This window comes from Eutrema salsugineum, unplaced genomic scaffold (assembly GCF_000478725.1).
Source record: "Eutrema salsugineum unplaced genomic scaffold, Eutsalg1_0 scaffold_24, whole genome shotgun sequence".
NCBI lineage: Eukaryota > Viridiplantae > Streptophyta > Magnoliopsida > Brassicales > Brassicaceae > Eutrema > Eutrema salsugineum.
This window is the reverse complement of record NW_006256797.1, coordinates 254,831-272,380: the sequence shown is the minus strand read 5'-3', so window position 1 is coordinate 272,380 and position 17,550 is coordinate 254,831. Positions and strand designations below refer to the sequence as shown.

General features: G+C 41.2%; 2 non-coding genes and 1 pseudogene across 2 annotated transcripts; 2 read left to right on the top strand and 1 right to left on the bottom strand.

Annotated features, from left to right (window-relative positions):
• Window positions 1-1,411: 1,411 nt before the first annotated feature.
• LOC112086068 lies at window positions 1,412-1,516 on the bottom strand. The gene has a single exon (XR_002899292.1). It is a non-coding gene; the product is annotated as a small nucleolar RNA R71 (small nucleolar RNA).
• Window positions 1,517-4,213: 2,697 nt separating this feature from the next.
• LOC112086085 lies at window positions 4,214-4,341 on the top strand (annotated as a pseudogene).
• Window positions 4,342-7,192: 2,851 nt separating this feature from the next.
• Window positions 7,193-7,299, top strand: LOC112086088. Its single transcript, XR_002899310.1, has one exon. It is a non-coding gene; the product is annotated as a small nucleolar RNA R71 (small nucleolar RNA).
• Window positions 7,300-17,550: the final 10,251 nt, after the last annotated feature.

Sequence of the window (17,550 nt, the reverse complement as noted above, 5' to 3'; positions counted from 1 at the left end):
ACCAAAAGTGTGTGATGAAATTCCTGAAAGAACTGTATTAAAGGTTTAAGCATTTGCTGCATGGTGATGTATTGTTATTTGCTTGAATGATGATTTAGAACTGTTTATTGATGCATACTGATTCATATTTCACAAATGATGATTTGGTTTGAAAATTGATTAGTGTAGGGGTTAATACCTTCATGAGAGGATTAATCTAGATTAGAGTTCTTAATCATTTGAATCATGTCTCATCATTGTCATTAGCATTCCTAGTTTAGCACCAAAGCACCCTAGCCAACTATCATGTCTAGAATCTCATGCCTCCATCATATCATATTCATATCACTTGTCATTGTTTAGTTCTTCTTTAGTCATTAATCCTGTTTTAAGTTTGTAGTTGTCATTAGTCAATCAAAACCTCACTTGTTCACTTGAATTGAGAAACTGATCACATAGCTTAGTGTCTATCACCACATTCTTGGATTGATAACCTCTTTGTGCTACATTGACAAGGGGATTGATAGTCCTGAGACCCTAAAAAGTCTTGTCTATCAATTGGCGCCGTTGCCAAATTGTGGAGTGTTTAGCATTAAGCTCTGATCTGTTCTTGAGATCAAGTGCTTATTTGTTTTGTTTTTACTGATTACTTTCAAGTTCTGGTTGTGATTTCAGGTGCATGAACACCAGGTCCAGATCAAGAAGCTGTGGTCCACCTTTCCCTCTCAACGACAACATTAATCTTTTGGTACCAAGGAGGAGAAGGGACAGACGTGGAAGACAGATTGATCAGGCTGATATGGAAGATCAAAGAGAGCATGTGGTTGATATAGAACAACCGGTTCAGGAGCATCAGGCTCAGGGTAATGGAGCTGGTAATGGAATTGGTCAAGGGTTACATCAGGGTAATGTTCATCAGGAACAGGTGAATCAACAGCAAGCTTATGTCCACCTGGGACAAGCTCCAGCTCATCAGCAGAGGCATCAGGCCAATGCACAGCAAAGACAACAGGTGCACCACCAACATCAGCCCTTCCAACACCAGCAAAGGAGATATGAGCAACCACAGGTCTATGTTGGAGAGAATGACAGGGCAAATGCTCATCAGTATGGAGCTGGAATTCAGGCACCACCTGTGCAAAACAACATCTTTGAAGTGAAGGCATCCTTGTTGAATATGGTCCAGAACTCAAAGTTCCATGGATTAGCAATGGAAGATCCCTTGGAACACTTGGATCAATTTGATAAAGTGTGTGACCTGACGAAGATCAATGGAGTTTCTGAAGACAGTTTCAAGCTAAGATTATTCCCATTCAGTCTTGGTGACAAAGCTCACCAATGGGAGAAGAATCTTCCAAGAGGCTCCATTCAAAACTGGGAGCAATGCAAGCAAGCCTTTCTATCTAAGTTCTTCTCTACCTCCAGAACTGCAAAACTGAGAAACCAAATCTCTATCTTCACTCAGCACAGCAATGAGAGTTTTGTTGAAGCATATGAGAGATTCAGGAGCTACACAAACCAATGCCCACACCCATCTGGAGTCTGAGATTGGATAAATTATCCCAGCCTCTAGGAGTTTGAGAATCTCTTTCTTCACTACCTCTTTTAAGTTGGGATTGAGATGCCTTTGGTGCTGTATGGATGACATTGACTCTTCAACTAAGTGAATCCTATGAGTGCATAGGGAGGGTGAAATGCCCTTAATGTCATCCAGAGAGTAGCCAATGGCTCTCCTATGTTTCCTCAACTCTTCTAACAACCTATGCTCTTGGTCCTCTAACGGCATATCATTGATAATGACAGGATAAGACTCATTGAGACATAAGAAAGCATACATGAGCCCCTTGGGAAGAGGTTTGAGTTCCAGCTGAGGTGCCTTAGATTCATCCCAATCTTTGTCAAATGCATCTAGTGGGGCTTGTTGTGGCTTCTCTGCTTGTGCTTCACCTTTAGCTTTGTTGCATTGCTTCTGAACACCCTCATTCACCTCTTGAAACCCTTTTTCTTCCCTGGTCACCGTGGAACTATCGACCATGAAGCATATCGACATTTTGGTGGATATTTTTGGCTCCTGAAGTATCGACATGCTTTTGGTCGATACTTTGGTCGATATTATTTCAGCCATTTGATCAGTCTCGGCATCTTGAAGTATCGACATGCTCTTGGTCGATAATATTTCGGCGTTCTGGTTCAAAATATCGACCAAACTATCTTGATGCGGCACATCGATAGGAACACAGGACCTTGAGCGTTCCAAGCTTTTAAACTGATCCTCCTAAGCTTTAGGACCTTCATAATGCAGCTTCAAGTATGAACTTGTGCTCTGATCTGGTTTGTGAGAGTCTAAAATCTTCATGAACTCCAAAGTTTCATCTTTTAGATAGCCATGATCTCCATGTTCCTTTGTTAATGCTATCTGAAGATGATCTTCAGTGTTTAACTCCTCTAAAAGCTCATCAGCAAGCTCATCCATGGTCTCAACATAGAATACTTGCCCTTCTATTGTTGGCTTCTTCATCATTTCATTAACATCAAACTTAAGCCTTTCAAAACCAAGTTGAAGCTCAATTATGCCTCCTCTTACATCTATGATTGCTCCTGCTGTGGCCAAGAAAGACCTGCCTAAAATAAGAGGGTCAACTGGTTCCTCATCCATTTCTAGTACCACAAAGTCTGTAGGCACTTCAAAACCACCTATCTTTACTGGCAGATCCTCTAGCATTCCAACAGGTAACCTCATAGGTCTATCAGCAAGGACAATGGAGATTCTTGCTGGTTTAAAAGTTCTAAAGCCAAACTTTCTGGCAATGGAGAAAGGCATTAAGCTTACTGATGCACCCAAATCACAAAGACACCCAGCAAACATAAGGGGACCTATACCACAAGGGAGTGTGAAGCTCCCTGGATCAGTTAACTTCTTTGGAATTGACTTTCTCTGAATGATGGCACTGCACTTATGGCTCAATACCACCATACCTTGAAGTTATTTAGTCTTGTTCAGAATAGCATCTTTTAAGAACTTACCCAGCTTTGGCATCACTAGAAATGCTTCAATGAGAGGCATTGTGAGTGGTGTCTCATTGAGAGCCTTCTCAAATACAGCTCTTGCCTTGTATATAAGCTGCTTCTTGAATCTCCCTGGAAATGGGAGCTTGGGTTGGTATGGGGGTGGTGGGACATATAGCTTTTCTGGTTCAAGTTCTTTTTCCACCTCTTTACCCATTTCTTTCTTTGATCTCTCAGAAACTTGATCATCTTTTAAGGCTGCCTCCCCCTCAGATTGATCATTGTCCTCAATGATCACATAGTTGTGCTCAATACCAGGTAGCTCTTTGCCACTTCTCAGTGTAATGGCTTTAGCATATTCCTTGGGGTTGGGTTCAGGTTTTCCAGGTAGGTGGCCTTGGTTCCCTGAGCTAGATTCCTGATTCTTCTTCAATTCCTTGATGTCCAGCTGCATAGATGCATAGTGGCTTGCAAACACTTGTTGACCCTGAAGCAGCTGTTGTAGAATCCCAACACTATCTGGCCCCATCTGTGGCTGCTGGTGTACAGGTGCTGACTAAAACTGATGCTGAACCGGCACCTGCTGCTGGAACTGTGGTGCACTGAACCCTGGTGGTGCCTTTGGCTGCTTCTATGAACTGAAACCAGAACTCTAAAGTGGTTGCTGATGCTGACTGTAACCCTGATTCTGAGTAAACTGATTCTTTGGTTGAAAAGACCCTTGAAAGTTGTTATTGGGAACAAAATTCTGTGGAGCTTGAGAGGTAGGGTAGACTTGGTCTTGTGGGTTTGCTACATTGGGATTCCTGTAAGAGAGGTTCTGATTGGCATTGGCATACTGATACCTTTGGAACCTCTGATTCCAAATATAGTTTAGCTCTTCCTGAGGAAGACCCTCTTTACTGATATTCTCAAAGCATTGAGAAGGTTCCTCATACGCTCCTACAAAGTGCATTGGCTTTTGAGTGGCCAATAACACCTTTTCCAGCTTGCTTTCAACTGTTTTCAAGTCCTTCTCATACCTTTGATCCCTGCTTGAACTCTCACTCCTATTGGCTCTATCAAAGTCTTCTCCATATGTATCATTTCTCATTGCTAAGTTCTCAACAAGTTCTAAAGCAGCATGACTTCCTTTCCCAGAAAGTTTCCAATGGAGGCAGTGTCCAGCTGGTTCCTAATCTTGGGAAGAGCTCCTCTATAAAGTGTGCTGAGAAGAGAAGCCTCACTAAATCCATGGTGTGGGCATTGGTTAGTGTAACTCCTGAACCTCTCTCATGCTTCACCAAAACTCTCATTGCAAGCCTCTCTAGCATTTGGTCAATAAATGACAAAGGAAAATGGTCTTTCCTAGAGGCTGCATTGAGCTTTCTATAGTCTATATACATCATGTGTCCAGTTATAGTCCTAGTAGCTATCAGCTCATTCTTCTCATTCCTTATTACTGTCATTCCCCCCTTTTTGGGCACCACATGGACTGGTGAAACCCATCTAGAGTCTGAGATTGGATAAATTATCCCAGCCTCTAGGAGTTTGAGAATCTCTTTCTTCACTACCTTTTTTAAGTTGGGATTGAGATGCCTTTGGTGCTCTATGGATGACATTGACTCTTCTTCTAAGTGAATCCTATGAGTGCATAGGGAGGGTGAGATGCCCTTAATGTCATCCAGCAAATAGCCAGTGGCTCTCCTATGTTTCCTCAACTCTTCTAACAACCTATGCTCTTGGTCCTCTAACAGCATATCATTGATAATGACAGGATAAGACTCATTGAGACCTAAGAAAGCATACCTGAGCCCCTTGGGAAGAGGTTTGAGTTCCAGCTGAGGTGCCTTAGATTCATCCCAATCCTTGTCAAATGCATCTAGTGGGGCTTGTTGTGACTTCTCTGCTTGTGCTTCACCTTTATCTTTGTTGCATTGCTTCTGAACACCCTCATTCACCTCTTGAAACCCTTTTTCTTCCCTGGCCGCCGTGGAACTATCGACCATGAAGCATGTCGACATTTTGGTCGATATTTTTGGCTCCTGAAGTATCGACATGCTTTGGTCGATACTTTGGTCGGTATTATTTCAGCCAGTTGATCAGTCTTGGCATCTTGAAGTATCGACATGCTCTTGATCGATATTTTGGTCGATAATATTTCGGCGTTCAGGTTCAAAATATCGACCAAACTATCTTGATGCGGCACGTCGATAGGAACACAGGACCTTGAGCGTTCCAAGCTTTTAAACTGATCCTCCTGAGCTTTAGGACCTTCATAATGCAGGTTCAAGTATGAACTTGTGCTCTCATCTGGTTTGTGAGAGTCTAAAATCTTCATGAACTCCAAAGTTTTATCTTTTAGATAGCCATGATCTCCATGCTCCTTTGTTAATGCTATCTGAAGATGATCTTCAGTGTTTAACTCCTCTAAAAGCTCATCAGCAAGCTCATCCATGGTCTCAACATAGAAGACTTGCCCTTCTAATGTTGGCTTCTTCATCATTTCATTAACGTCAAACTTAAGCCTTTCGGAACCAAGTTGAAGCTCAATTATGCCTCCTCTTACATCTATGATTGCTCCTGCTGTGGCCAAGAAAGGCCTGCCTAAAATAAGAGGGTCAACTGGTTCCTCATCCATTTCTAGTACCACAAAGTCTGTAGGCACTTCAAAACCACATATCTTTACTGGCAGATCCTCTAGCATTCCAACAGGTAACCTCACAGATCTATCAGCAAGGTCAAGGGAGATTCTTGCTGGTTTAAAAGTTCTAAAGCCAAACTTTCTGGCAATGGAGAAAGGCATTAAGCTTACTGATGCACCCAAATCACAGAGACACCCAGCAAACATAAGGGGACCTGTAGCACAAGGGAGTGTGAAGCTCCCTGGATCAGTTAACTTCCTTGGAATTGAATTTCTCTGAATAATGGCACTGCACTCATGGCTCAATACCACCATAGCTTGAAGTTCTTTAGTCTTGTTCAGAATAGCATCTTTTAAGAACTTACCCAGCTTTGGCATCATTAGAAATGCTTCAATGAGAGGCATTGTGAGTGGTGTCTCATTGAGAGCCTTCTCAAATACAGCTCTTTCCTTGTCTACAAGCTGCTTCTTGAATCTCCTTGGAAATGGGAGCTTGGGTTGGTATGGGGGTGGTGGGACATATAGCTTTTCTGGTTCAAGTTCTTTTTCCACCTCTTTACCCTTTTCTTTCCTTGATCTTTCAGCAACTTGATCAACTTTTAAGGCTGCCTCCCCCTCAGATTGATCATTGTCCTCAATGATCACATTGTTGTGCTCAATACCAGGTAGCTCTTTGCCACTTCTCAGTGTAATGGCTTTAGCATATTCCTTGGGGTTGGGTTCAGGTTTTCCAGGTAGTTGGCCTTGGTTCCTTGGTTCCTTGACCTAGATGCCTGATTCTGCTTCAATTCCTTGATGTCCTGCTGCATAGATGCATAGTGGTTTACAAACACTTGTTGACCCTGAAGCAGCTATTGTAGATTCCCAACCATATCTGGCCCCATCTGTGGCTGCTGGTGTACAGGTGCTGACTAAAACTGATGCGGAACCGGCGCCTGCTGCTGGATGTGTGGTGCACTGAACCCTGGTGGTGCCTTTGGCTGCTTCTGTGAACTGAAACCAGAACTCTGAAGTGGTTGCTGATGCTGATTGTAACCCTGATTCTGAGTAAACTGATTCTTTGGTTGAAAAGACCCTTGAAAGTTGTTATTGGGAACAAAATTATGTGGAGCTTGAGAGGTAGGGTAGACTTGGTCTTGTGGGTTTGCTACATTAGGATTCCTGTAAGAGAGGTTCTGATTGGCATTGGCATACTGATACCTTTGGAACCTCTGATTCCCAATATAGTTTAGCTCTTCCTGAGTAAGACCCTCTTCACTGATGTTCTCAAAGCATTGAGAAGGCTCCTCATACTCTCCTACAAAGTGCATTGGCTTTTGAGTGGCCAATAACACCTTTTCCAGCTTGCTTTCAAGTGTTTTAAAGTCCTTCTCATACCTTTGATCCCTGCTTGAACTCTCACTCCTATTGGCTCTATCAAAGTCTTCTCCATATGTATCAATTCTCATTGCTAAGTTCTCAACAAGTTCTAAAGCAGCATGAATTTCCTTTCCCAGAAATTTTCCATTAGAGGCAGTGTCCAGCTGGTTCCTAATCTTGGGAAGAGCTCCGCTATAAAGTGTGCTGAGAAGAGAAGCCTCACTAAATCCATGGTGTGGGCATTGGTTAGTGTAACTCCTGAACCTCTCTCATGCTTCACCAAAACTCTCATTGCTATGTTGAGTGAAGCTGGAGATTTGGTTTCTTAGCTTTGCTGTTCTGGAAGTTGAGAAGAACTTAGACAGAAATGCCTGCTTGCATTGCTCCCAGGTCTGAATGGAGCCTCTTGGGAGATTCTTCTACCATTGGTGAGCTTTGTCACCAAGACTGAAGGGGAATAATCTGAGCTTGAAACTGTCCTCAGATACTCCATTTATCTTTGTCAAGTCACAAACTTTATCAAATTGATCCAAGTGTTCGAAGGGATCTTTCATTGCCAATCCATGGAACTTGGAGTTTTGGACCATATTCATCAAAGATTCCTTGACTTCAAAATTGTTGTTTTGCACAGGTGGTGCTTGAATTCCAGCTCCATACTGATGAGCATTGACCCTGTCATTCTCTCCTACATAGACCTGTGGCTGCTCATATCTCCTTTGTTGGTTTTGGAAGGGCTGTTGGTGGTGCACCTGTTGTCTTTGCTGTACATTGGCCTGATGCCTTTTCTGATGAGCTGGAGCTTGTCCCTGGTAGACATAAGCTTGCTGTTGATGCTCCTGTTCCTGCTGAACATTACCCTGATGGAACCCTTGACCAGCTCCATTACCAGCTACATTTCCAACTGCATTACAAACTCCATTACCCTGCTGCACCTGATCCTGTTGACCCTCTTGAGCCTGCGGCTCAATGTCAACCACATGCTGTCTTTGATCTTCCATATCAGCCTGAGCAGTCTGTCTTCCACGCCTATCCCTTCTCCTTCTTGGAACAAAAAGATTAATGTTGTCGTTTAAGGGGAAAGGTGGACCACAGCTTCTTGATCTGGACCTGGTGTTCATGCACCTGAAACTCACAACCAGAACTTGAAAGAAATTAGAAAACACAAAAGAAAATGCTTGATCTCAAGAAATGATACAATCTTAATGCTATCACACTTTAGCAACGGCGCTAATTGATAACTAGAGTATTCAAGGCTCTAAATGAGGGGTTATCAATCCCTTTTGTCACTTTGTAGTACAAAGGGTATCAATCCATCATGTGTAGACACTAAGATGCGGGATCAGTTCTTAATTCAAGCCAAATGAGTGAGGTTTTGATGTTACTTCCACTAAACAAGCTTAAAACAAGAATTAAAGCTAATGATCAACTTAAACAATCAAGTAAATAGACTAAATGGGATGAGAATGTATGTATGATGATGAGAAACGTCTTAGACATGATAGTGGATTAGGGTGCCTTTGGTACTAAACTAATGAGCTAATGAATCATTTGATCAAGCAAGCCATTCAACTTAAACATCATTAACTAAGCTAATCCTCTCATGAAGGCATTAATTTCTATGTTAAAACAGTTTCTAACCTAATCATCATTAGTAAAACATGAATTAACAAGCATTAAGAACCAGTTTAATCTGTCATTTAAGCATATAAACAATCATTCCCATGATGAAAAATACTTAAACCTCTAACAACCTTGGTTCAGGCATTTCATCAAACACTTTTGGTGCATGAAATGCTCAGAATATAGATCACAAGTGATGTGCAAGGATCTAGCCTAGAGAACAGGTTGTAGAGAATGGAATATGAATGATCTAATCCCTAAGCTCACTAATCTAGCACCTAAGCACCCTAATCTACATATCTATGACATTAATATGGGGATTACTCACTAATCATGATCAACACACTAAATCCTTTGCAAGATGTGTTGTTAATCATGATTAGAAGTGTGAAAATAGAGATGGATCAGATAGATAATGATAAGAAACAGCTTTAAACACTCAAAGATCCTTGATTCTCTCTTGATTCAAACTCACAAAAGTAGATATTTCTCTTCTAAGGAGTTCTTTCACAAAAGAGGCAAACAAAACAAAAGGAATAAAGATTAACCTAATCATTAATGTCTCAAAACTATTTATACTAAGGGTTTTCTTAATGGACCAACCCTTAACAAACAGGATATTGGCCCATTATAGTCTTAAAATTCGGACTGGATCGAGAGAAATATCGACATGCTCCATGGCGATATTCTGGTCGATAGGTTACAAAGCTTCTCTTAACAAAAATATCGACCAAACACCTGGTCGATAGTTTGGTGGATATTATTTCGGCGAGACTGGCTGAGAATATATCGACATGCTTCACCTCGACATTCTGGTCGATAATATTTCGGCGCTCCAGGTTGAAAATATCAACCAAACTGTCGAGGTACACTCTGGTCGATAGGAATGCATGCCACTTAAATCAAAACCTCCATAACTTCTAGCTCAGTGATCCGAACCTCATTCTGTCAACTCCACAAGCCAGATGGCTCCGTCAGCTACAACTTTGGTGAAGGGTCTGAGTCTAGCAGACGTCGGCAAGGGCTTCGTTCCACCGGTTTCCTGAGGCGCGTCGTTTTGGTCCTTTAGCGGCTGCGAGACACGTGTTCCTTCTGATCACCATAACATTCAGCACACAGCTCCAAATTGGACACTCTCAGGCGTTCCGGAAACTAGACTCATCCCTCTTAAATCTTGAATAAGGCACCAAAGGCTGGATCGCAATCCAAGAGCTCCGTTCCAGGTGATGAAGTAGAGGGATTGTCGGCTTCTATACACTTGTCCGGTCCTGATGCATTCACACGAGGGTCTCTCTACGGCTTCTGTCCCAAATGCTCCATTTTTTCTCCAAATGACCTGTAAACACTCCAAAATGCAAGACGCTGTAGGACCTAATGCATTTCCTATCCTAAACCAACTATAAGGACAAAAACATTGAAAACTACCTAATTGTATGCATGGACTCAATATTTGGACAAAAATGCAATCCTAAACATGACAAAATATGAGTATATCACCGGATTCACTCACACTCTTCAGCAATGTTCTAGGTAATTGAGTTGCCTTCCCAATGGAGTTTGAATCAGGTCATTTCGACAAGTTTTCCGAAAGTTATTATGCCTCAAACACGAAGTGGTCCGAGGAAATGATAAATGATGCGACGTGGGTGTGCGACTTGGTTAACTCGCAGCAGTGAGGGTTAAAACTCTGGGAGCAAGGTGCGACTTGAAGTGTGCGGGTAAGGTAACTCGGAGCAGGGTAGAAAGTTCCAAGCTCAAAATTATGCTAAGTCCATAGGCTGTGTGACTTGGGAGTGCGAGTGGAAAATGGAGTGAACCATCTCGCACACATGCTTTCTCCAGTCTGCGAGATGATAGTACGAGTGGGAAATGAAAACGACCTGAACCGCACAAACATTAGCAATATAGACCGAGCTGGTAGTGCAGCTGAAGCTTAAAGGTTTGACTCGCAAGAACAAGCTCCACGACCTATGCGACATGGCTGTGCCGGTGAGGATGAACCAAGACCATCTCGCATACTAGACACTTGAGCCATTTGAGCCGGGTCAGTACCCAGTTTGTCCTGGGCTGACACGGTCCGAGCTAAATACTATAAATTGTTTTTAGGATTTTTTCCCAAGACTCACCTTTCATTTCCTTAAGCTTTTTTTAGAGAGACATCTCCCATTTTCTGTTCAATCCAAGATAGTTTTAGAGTTTTAATCATCTTTTCATCATCATCTATCCATCTTCTATCTATTTTCATCCACTAATTATGTTTAACTACTCTTCTTGCAAAGGAATCAGAGAGTTAATCATGATTAGTGAGTAGTCACCTCATAAGGTCTTAGATAGGTAGATTAGGGTGCAAAGATGTTAGATTAGGGAATTTAGGAGTTAGATCATGCATTTTCCATTCTCTAATTAGCTGTTCTTAAAGCTAGATCTCTGATAATCACTTTGGTCTAGATCATAGGCATTTCACCACCCAAAAGGTGTTTAATGAAATGCCTAAACCAGCTAATTGGGGATTTATGCTTTGTTCATCATGGGAATGATTATTTAATGCATAAATGACATATTACAGCTGATTTATAATGCTTACTGATTTATATTTCACAAATGGAAATTTGGTTTGAAAAAATATTAGTATAGAGATTAATGCCTTCATGAGAGGATTAGTCTACACTTGAGTTTTAAGTTAAATGGATTTGTGTAATTGTTTGTCATTAGCTCTCTAGTTTAACATGGATGCATCCTGATCAACTATCTTGTCTAGGACCTTTGTCTCATCATCTTACATTCATCATCATCACCTTGTTATTTACTTGCTTTTGTTTGCCTTTAATCACTTAATTAATCCTGTTTAGTCTTGTTTATGATTTTGTTTTTTTACTTGTCACACAACAACCTTCTTTGATCTGCTTTGATTAAGATAAAACCTGATTGATTAGTGTACTAAACAACATTGTTGGATTGATAACTCATAAGAGCTTTGAAAACTATTTGTTTATATATTGCACTACACTCATGACTCAAGACCACCATTCCTTGCAACTCCCTTGTCTTGTCAAGAATAGCATCCTTTAGGAATTTGGTGTACTTAGGAACCATGAGAAAGGCTTCAATAAGAGGCATTGTGAGCTCAGTCCTCTCCAACTGCTTGTTAAACAGAGCTCTAACTTTCTCTAAGAGTTGCTTCTTAAATCTTCCTAGAATAGGCAACTTTGGCTTATAAGCGGTGGTGGCACATATGGTTTCTCATGCACTGAGTAACCATGAGAAAGGCTTCAATAAGAGGCATTGTGAGCTCAGTCTTCTCCAACTGCTTGTTAAATAGAGCTCTAACATTATCTAAGGGTTACTTCTTAAATCTCCCCGGAAAAGGCAATTTTGGTTTATAAGCTGGTGGTGGCACATATGGTTTTTCATGCCCCTTTTTTTTTGCCACCCCTTTGCCTTTTTCATTTTTCTCAACTGGTAGATTTACAACTTTTTCAATTAGATCACTATTTGGAGTCCCCCCCCCCCCCCCCCACTGAGTTGCTCATTGTACTCAATGAGCACAGGTCTATGCTCTCTTTCTAGTAATTCCTTTCCACTTCTGAGAGGTAATAGCATGAGCATATTCTTTGGGGTTTGTTTCAGGTGTCCCTGGAAGTGTCCCTTATCCTCTAGATGAAGAAGCCTGGTTCTTATGAAGATTGTTGATCCAATGCTATAGTGACTCATATTGGGATTTGAGATCAGTATAGTTGTTATTTGCTCTTTGTTGACTCTGTATAAGCTGTTGGAACATCCCACTGCTATCTGTACCCATCTTCTGTGAAGGACCCTGCTACTGATGTTGACCAAACCCTGAAGAAAACTTGTTCACAGGCGGCTGACTAGAGAATGTGTTCCCTTGGTTCTCAATAGGCGGCTGTTGCTGAAAGGGCTGCTTCCCTTGGTAGTTTCCTTGGAACTGGTTCTTGGGGACATAGTTCTGAGTCTGTCCTTGCTGAGGATAAACTTGGTCACCAGGATTTGCCACATTGAGATTTCAGTAGCTCAGGTTCTGATTGTAGTTGTTGTTGAACTTGTTCTGGTTCCGAATATAGTTGAGCTCCTCCTGAGTTAAACCTTCTTCATTCACATTCTCAAAACTTTGTCCTTGCTCATCAAATTCACCAACAAAATGAAGAGGTTTCTGAGTAGCAACTAAGACCTTGTCTAGCTTCCTTTGCAGCTCCTTGATATTCTTTCTCATTCTTTGCTCTTCACTAGAGCCATCTCACCTATAGGATCAATCATATTCTTCCCCATAAGTGTCATTTCTCATTGCTAGATTCTCAACTAGCTCCATGGCAGTAGTGATCTGCTTTGCTAAGAAGTTCCTATTGGAGGCAGTGTCTAGTTGGTTCCTGATCTTGGGAAGAGCTTCTCTATAAAGAGTGCTAAGAAATAAAGCTTTTGAGAACCCATGGTGAGGGCACTGATTAGTGTAGCTTCTGAAGATATCTGATTTCTGAGCTTGGCTGTTTTTGAAGTTGAAAAGAACTTTGAGAGGAAAGCCTGCTTACGTTGCTTTCATGTCTGAATAGAATCCTAGAGAAATTTTTCTCCCATTGGCGTGCTTTGTCTTCCAGACTGAATGGGAAGAGTGACAGCTGAACCCATCCTCAGATACACCATTGATCTTTGTAATTTGTGAAACCTGTCAAAGTTATCAAGGTGGTCTAGTGAACTAAACTCCACACCTTGGATTGATATCCTGAGGCTCTTTGGGTATCAATCCCCTTTGTCTATTGTAGCACAAAGGATATCAATCCAAGGTGTGGAGTTTAGTTTGCTAGACTATGTGATCAGTTCTTAATCCAAGCAAAACAAGATGGTTTAGTTCAAACAAGCGACAAAACTGCAATTAAACAAGATTAAAGACTTAAACAAAGCAGTAAACAAAGACAGCACATGATTAAGATGATATGAATATGATGAAACATAGAGTTCTAGATATGATAGTTGGCTAGGGTGCTTTCAGGATTTAATTAAGGAGCTAATGACAAAGATGATGAATGATCTAAGCAGCTTAGGATTCTGATCAAGTTTCAATCTTTCTCAAGCATCAAAATACTAAACCAAACATTGCTCATACCCAATCGTCATTAGAGGCACAATGAAAGGAATTTATTAAACACCGATCCTAATTACCATATATTCTTAAAACAACATTCCCATGCTAAATAAGAGATAGACTCTTGACTTAGGTGGTTCAGGCATTTCATCAAATACCATTTGGGTGGACGAAATGCCAAAGATCTGGGTTAGAGAGATCATCTACAACCCAGCATTAAGATCAGCTTAATAAAGACAGAGATGCATAAATCTAGCCCTAAGAAACCTTAATCAATCCTTTAGCACTGTAACCTCCATATCTAGAACCCTAATGAGGTGACTACTCATTAATCATGATTGATTAACTCTCTGATTCCTTCGCAAGAAGAGTAGTTAAGCATGATTAGCTGATAAAGAAAAGAAGATGGATGAATAGTTATGATGATAAGATGGATGGATTAAGATCTCAAACACTTTTGATTCAAAGAAAACAAATAAGATACCTCTCTTTAGTTGTCTTTTACACAAAAATGGCTAAAAACTTAAGGGAAAATGAGATGTTCTTTGGGTAAAAACCCTAAAAACCCTATGCTTCACTTTAGACTTTATTACATAATGATGTAACCTCCTTTCATGACATAACGCTCGCACTATGATGTAGAAACGGTTTTTTTTTTAGTTCGAATAAATTTAACATTCATTCAAAAAAAAAAAAAAAAAAAAAACCCTAAAAACTATTTATAAGAGTCTGGTTCGGACTCCGTCAACCCAGAACAAAATGGGTACTGACCCAGTTCAGTTAGGTCTTGGTGTCATGGCTCTGAGATGGTCCTGGCTTCCTCCCCTGCACTACCCATGTCGCAGCCCTAAATGCTTGTTCTTGTGGCTTAGATCTTGTTCTCCTCCACACGCAGCTCCCATGTCGCATCCTCAAGGAAGTGCACCTGTGGCTCAGATCCATTCTTTCCTACTCGCAGCTTCAAGGTCGCAGACCTAAGATAGTATGGGTGCAACTTAGGTCTTCTCATCATCCACTCGCACTCCCATGACGCAGCGCCAACCTAATGTGGGTGCGACATGGTTCAACACCTTCTTCACTCGCACTGCCATGTCGCAGACTGTTCTGGACTTAGAATATTTTGAGCAATTGAAATCCTTACCCTGCTCTGAGTCACCTCACCCGCGTCATTCAAGTCGCAGCTTGCTCCCAGGTTAAACACTCTTTGCTGTGAGTCAGCCTAGTCGCAAAGCCATGTCGCAGCCTTTCTCATTTTTCAGACAACTTTCAGTTGAGCTGGCATAAATTGTGGGATATGAGTCCAAACCACTTGGGACAAACTTCAGAGGGAAGGCAGCTCAATTGCCTACAATTTTTATGAATACACTGGGTGCATCCGGAATGCAAAACGCGTTCCGGTAAAGGGATATTTGCATCGGATCAGGAGGTTCCGGTTTCTTGCTGTGGGACATGTCTGTTTCCCGTTTGCAATATCTCCCAACTCAGCACTCCAAATGGAATGTTCCAGGCGTTCTAGAAAGGTTACTCAAAGCTCTCAAATCTTGATGAAGGCCCTGTAAACTAGATCGGAAGGGAATGGCTTTGTCCTGGGTGATCTTTGCAGTGCATCGGATCGGTCTGGAATGGATGTGAGACAGATTCATCTTCTATTGGCCATATCTTTCAGCTCACTGCTCCAATCCATTGATTCTGAGTTCTCTGGAACCTTGACTCAATCCTCTTAATTTTTTATGAAGACCCCGGAAGACTTTTCGGTAATGCGATCTTTGAAGAGTATCGGCACAGGAGATTTTTGGCCGATGATTCATGTACGATACACATTTTGGCCGATAAGACATGTACTGTGGTACGTGTTTTAGCCGATAAAAAGGCTGTCCCATGGCATAAAGTTTTGGCTGATAGAGTCTCGGTACAGTACAGATTTTGGCCGATCTTTGCTTCCCGGGAAGGATTTTTGACCAATAAAATCCTTCCCGCGGCAAGCTTTTTTGCTGATAACCTCCAAAACCCAATTTTCACCGCTTTTGCACCTTATTCCACCATTCCTTCACCTGGTTCCATCTTTTCCACTCCAAATAACCTCCAAAGCACTTGATTGACACTCCAAACATGCAAGACTCACTTGGACCTAATGCAAACTCCTAAATGCTAAAATAATGACTAAGTACCTAGAATTCTAACTAAAATGCATAAATGGGACTATGACTTTGGAATGAAAATGCATTCTAAATGGGTTAATTTATGAACATATCAATAAACTCATGTAAGAACTCAAGAATAATCATCCTGGATTGGATCATCAAAAATTAATCAATCTTTTATCAAAACTTTTCTTATCAAACTTTTCTAGAAAATTTATCTTTGTCTCTTGAGAGTGATTCGTTGCTTTTTGCAACATCTTTATCATCTCTCTTTCTCTCTTTTATGATCGATTCGTTGCTGAGCAACATCTTTATCGATTCATCTTTTCAGAACAGAAGTCTATTATGCACCTTCTGTTTCTATTCCATCTTTGAGTTCTAATAAAATTTAAAGTTGTTTCTTATCATTTCATCATTCCATCTTCTCATCTAATCATGCTTAACGGCTCATCTTGCAAAGGATTAAGAGAGTTAAGTATAATTAGTGAGTAGTCTTTTTCTTCGGGTTCCAGATATGTATATTGGGGTGCTTAGATGTTAGATTAAGGTGTTTATGGACTAGACTTATGCTTTCTTTTCTCTAAATAGCTATGCTTAAAGCTAGATCTTTGATAATCACTCTGGTTAGAACTTAGGCATTTCTCCACCCATAAGGTGTTTGATGAAATGCCTGAACAAGCTATTTTAGAGGTCTAATAATTTTATCACATAAGAATGCCTGTTTGAACAATAGATGAAATTTTAAGGCTGATTCTTAATGTTTTCTTATCAATATGTCACTAGTGAGAATTGGGTTTGAGTAATGAGTTGAAATGTGATATTTGTCTTGTGAAAGAACTGATCTTGTTAAAGAGTCTTAAGTTAATTGGAATCATTCATTGTTCCCACGCTAGGGCATAACGGTGCCGGAAAAAGAAGTTCCGCCTTCAGAGAACGCCGTGAAGACAACGACGATGATCTCTGAGGAGGTGGCGGAGAACGTGGAGGGTGTTTAGTCAGCGACGAAGGAGGTTAGGTCAACAGAGTTAGGGTTCAAGAAAGATGAGGGAGATCGAGGATCTCAAGCGTCTATTCCGAGTGAGGAGGAGATTGCTATGGTTGTTGGAAAGGGGAAAACCTGGTCAGTAGTTGTTGCGGACAAGGCAAGGTTGCGAAAGTATGAGATTGTTGTAAAAGAGGAGGATGGGGTGGATACAATTCATGTGCACGATGATGTTTTCTGTGCACCTCTACTATGGGAGGACTGCATTGCGGGGAAGTTTGTTTCGGTTGCTCCTCATGTATGTCACATTCCCATGATTGTGAACAAGATATGGATTTCGGGAGATAAGTCTAAGAAGGTAGATGGGTTTCTTGTGGATGAAACCACAGTCAAATTCAAGATACCCGATGCGTCTATTAGATCACGGGTTCTATGAAGAGGGCTGAGGAGCATAAAAAACATACGGATGATGATATCTAAATGGATTCCGGTGGTGGAGGAAGCTCAGCCGGCGATACAAGTGCTTATATGGGTTGTACTACGGGATGTGCCTAGTTTAATGTTTTCGTGGAGGGGGATCAGTTACCTTGCGAGTCCTTTGGGGGAATCAAAGAAACTTCATCCAGAGATGTTATGGGCAAAGAACTTTGAGGAAGCAAGAGTTTTTGTGGAAGTAAACCTTGATCAGAAGCTCCCGGAAAGCTTTAGTTTTAAATCAAAAACTGGAGTTAATACTGTAATAACCCGT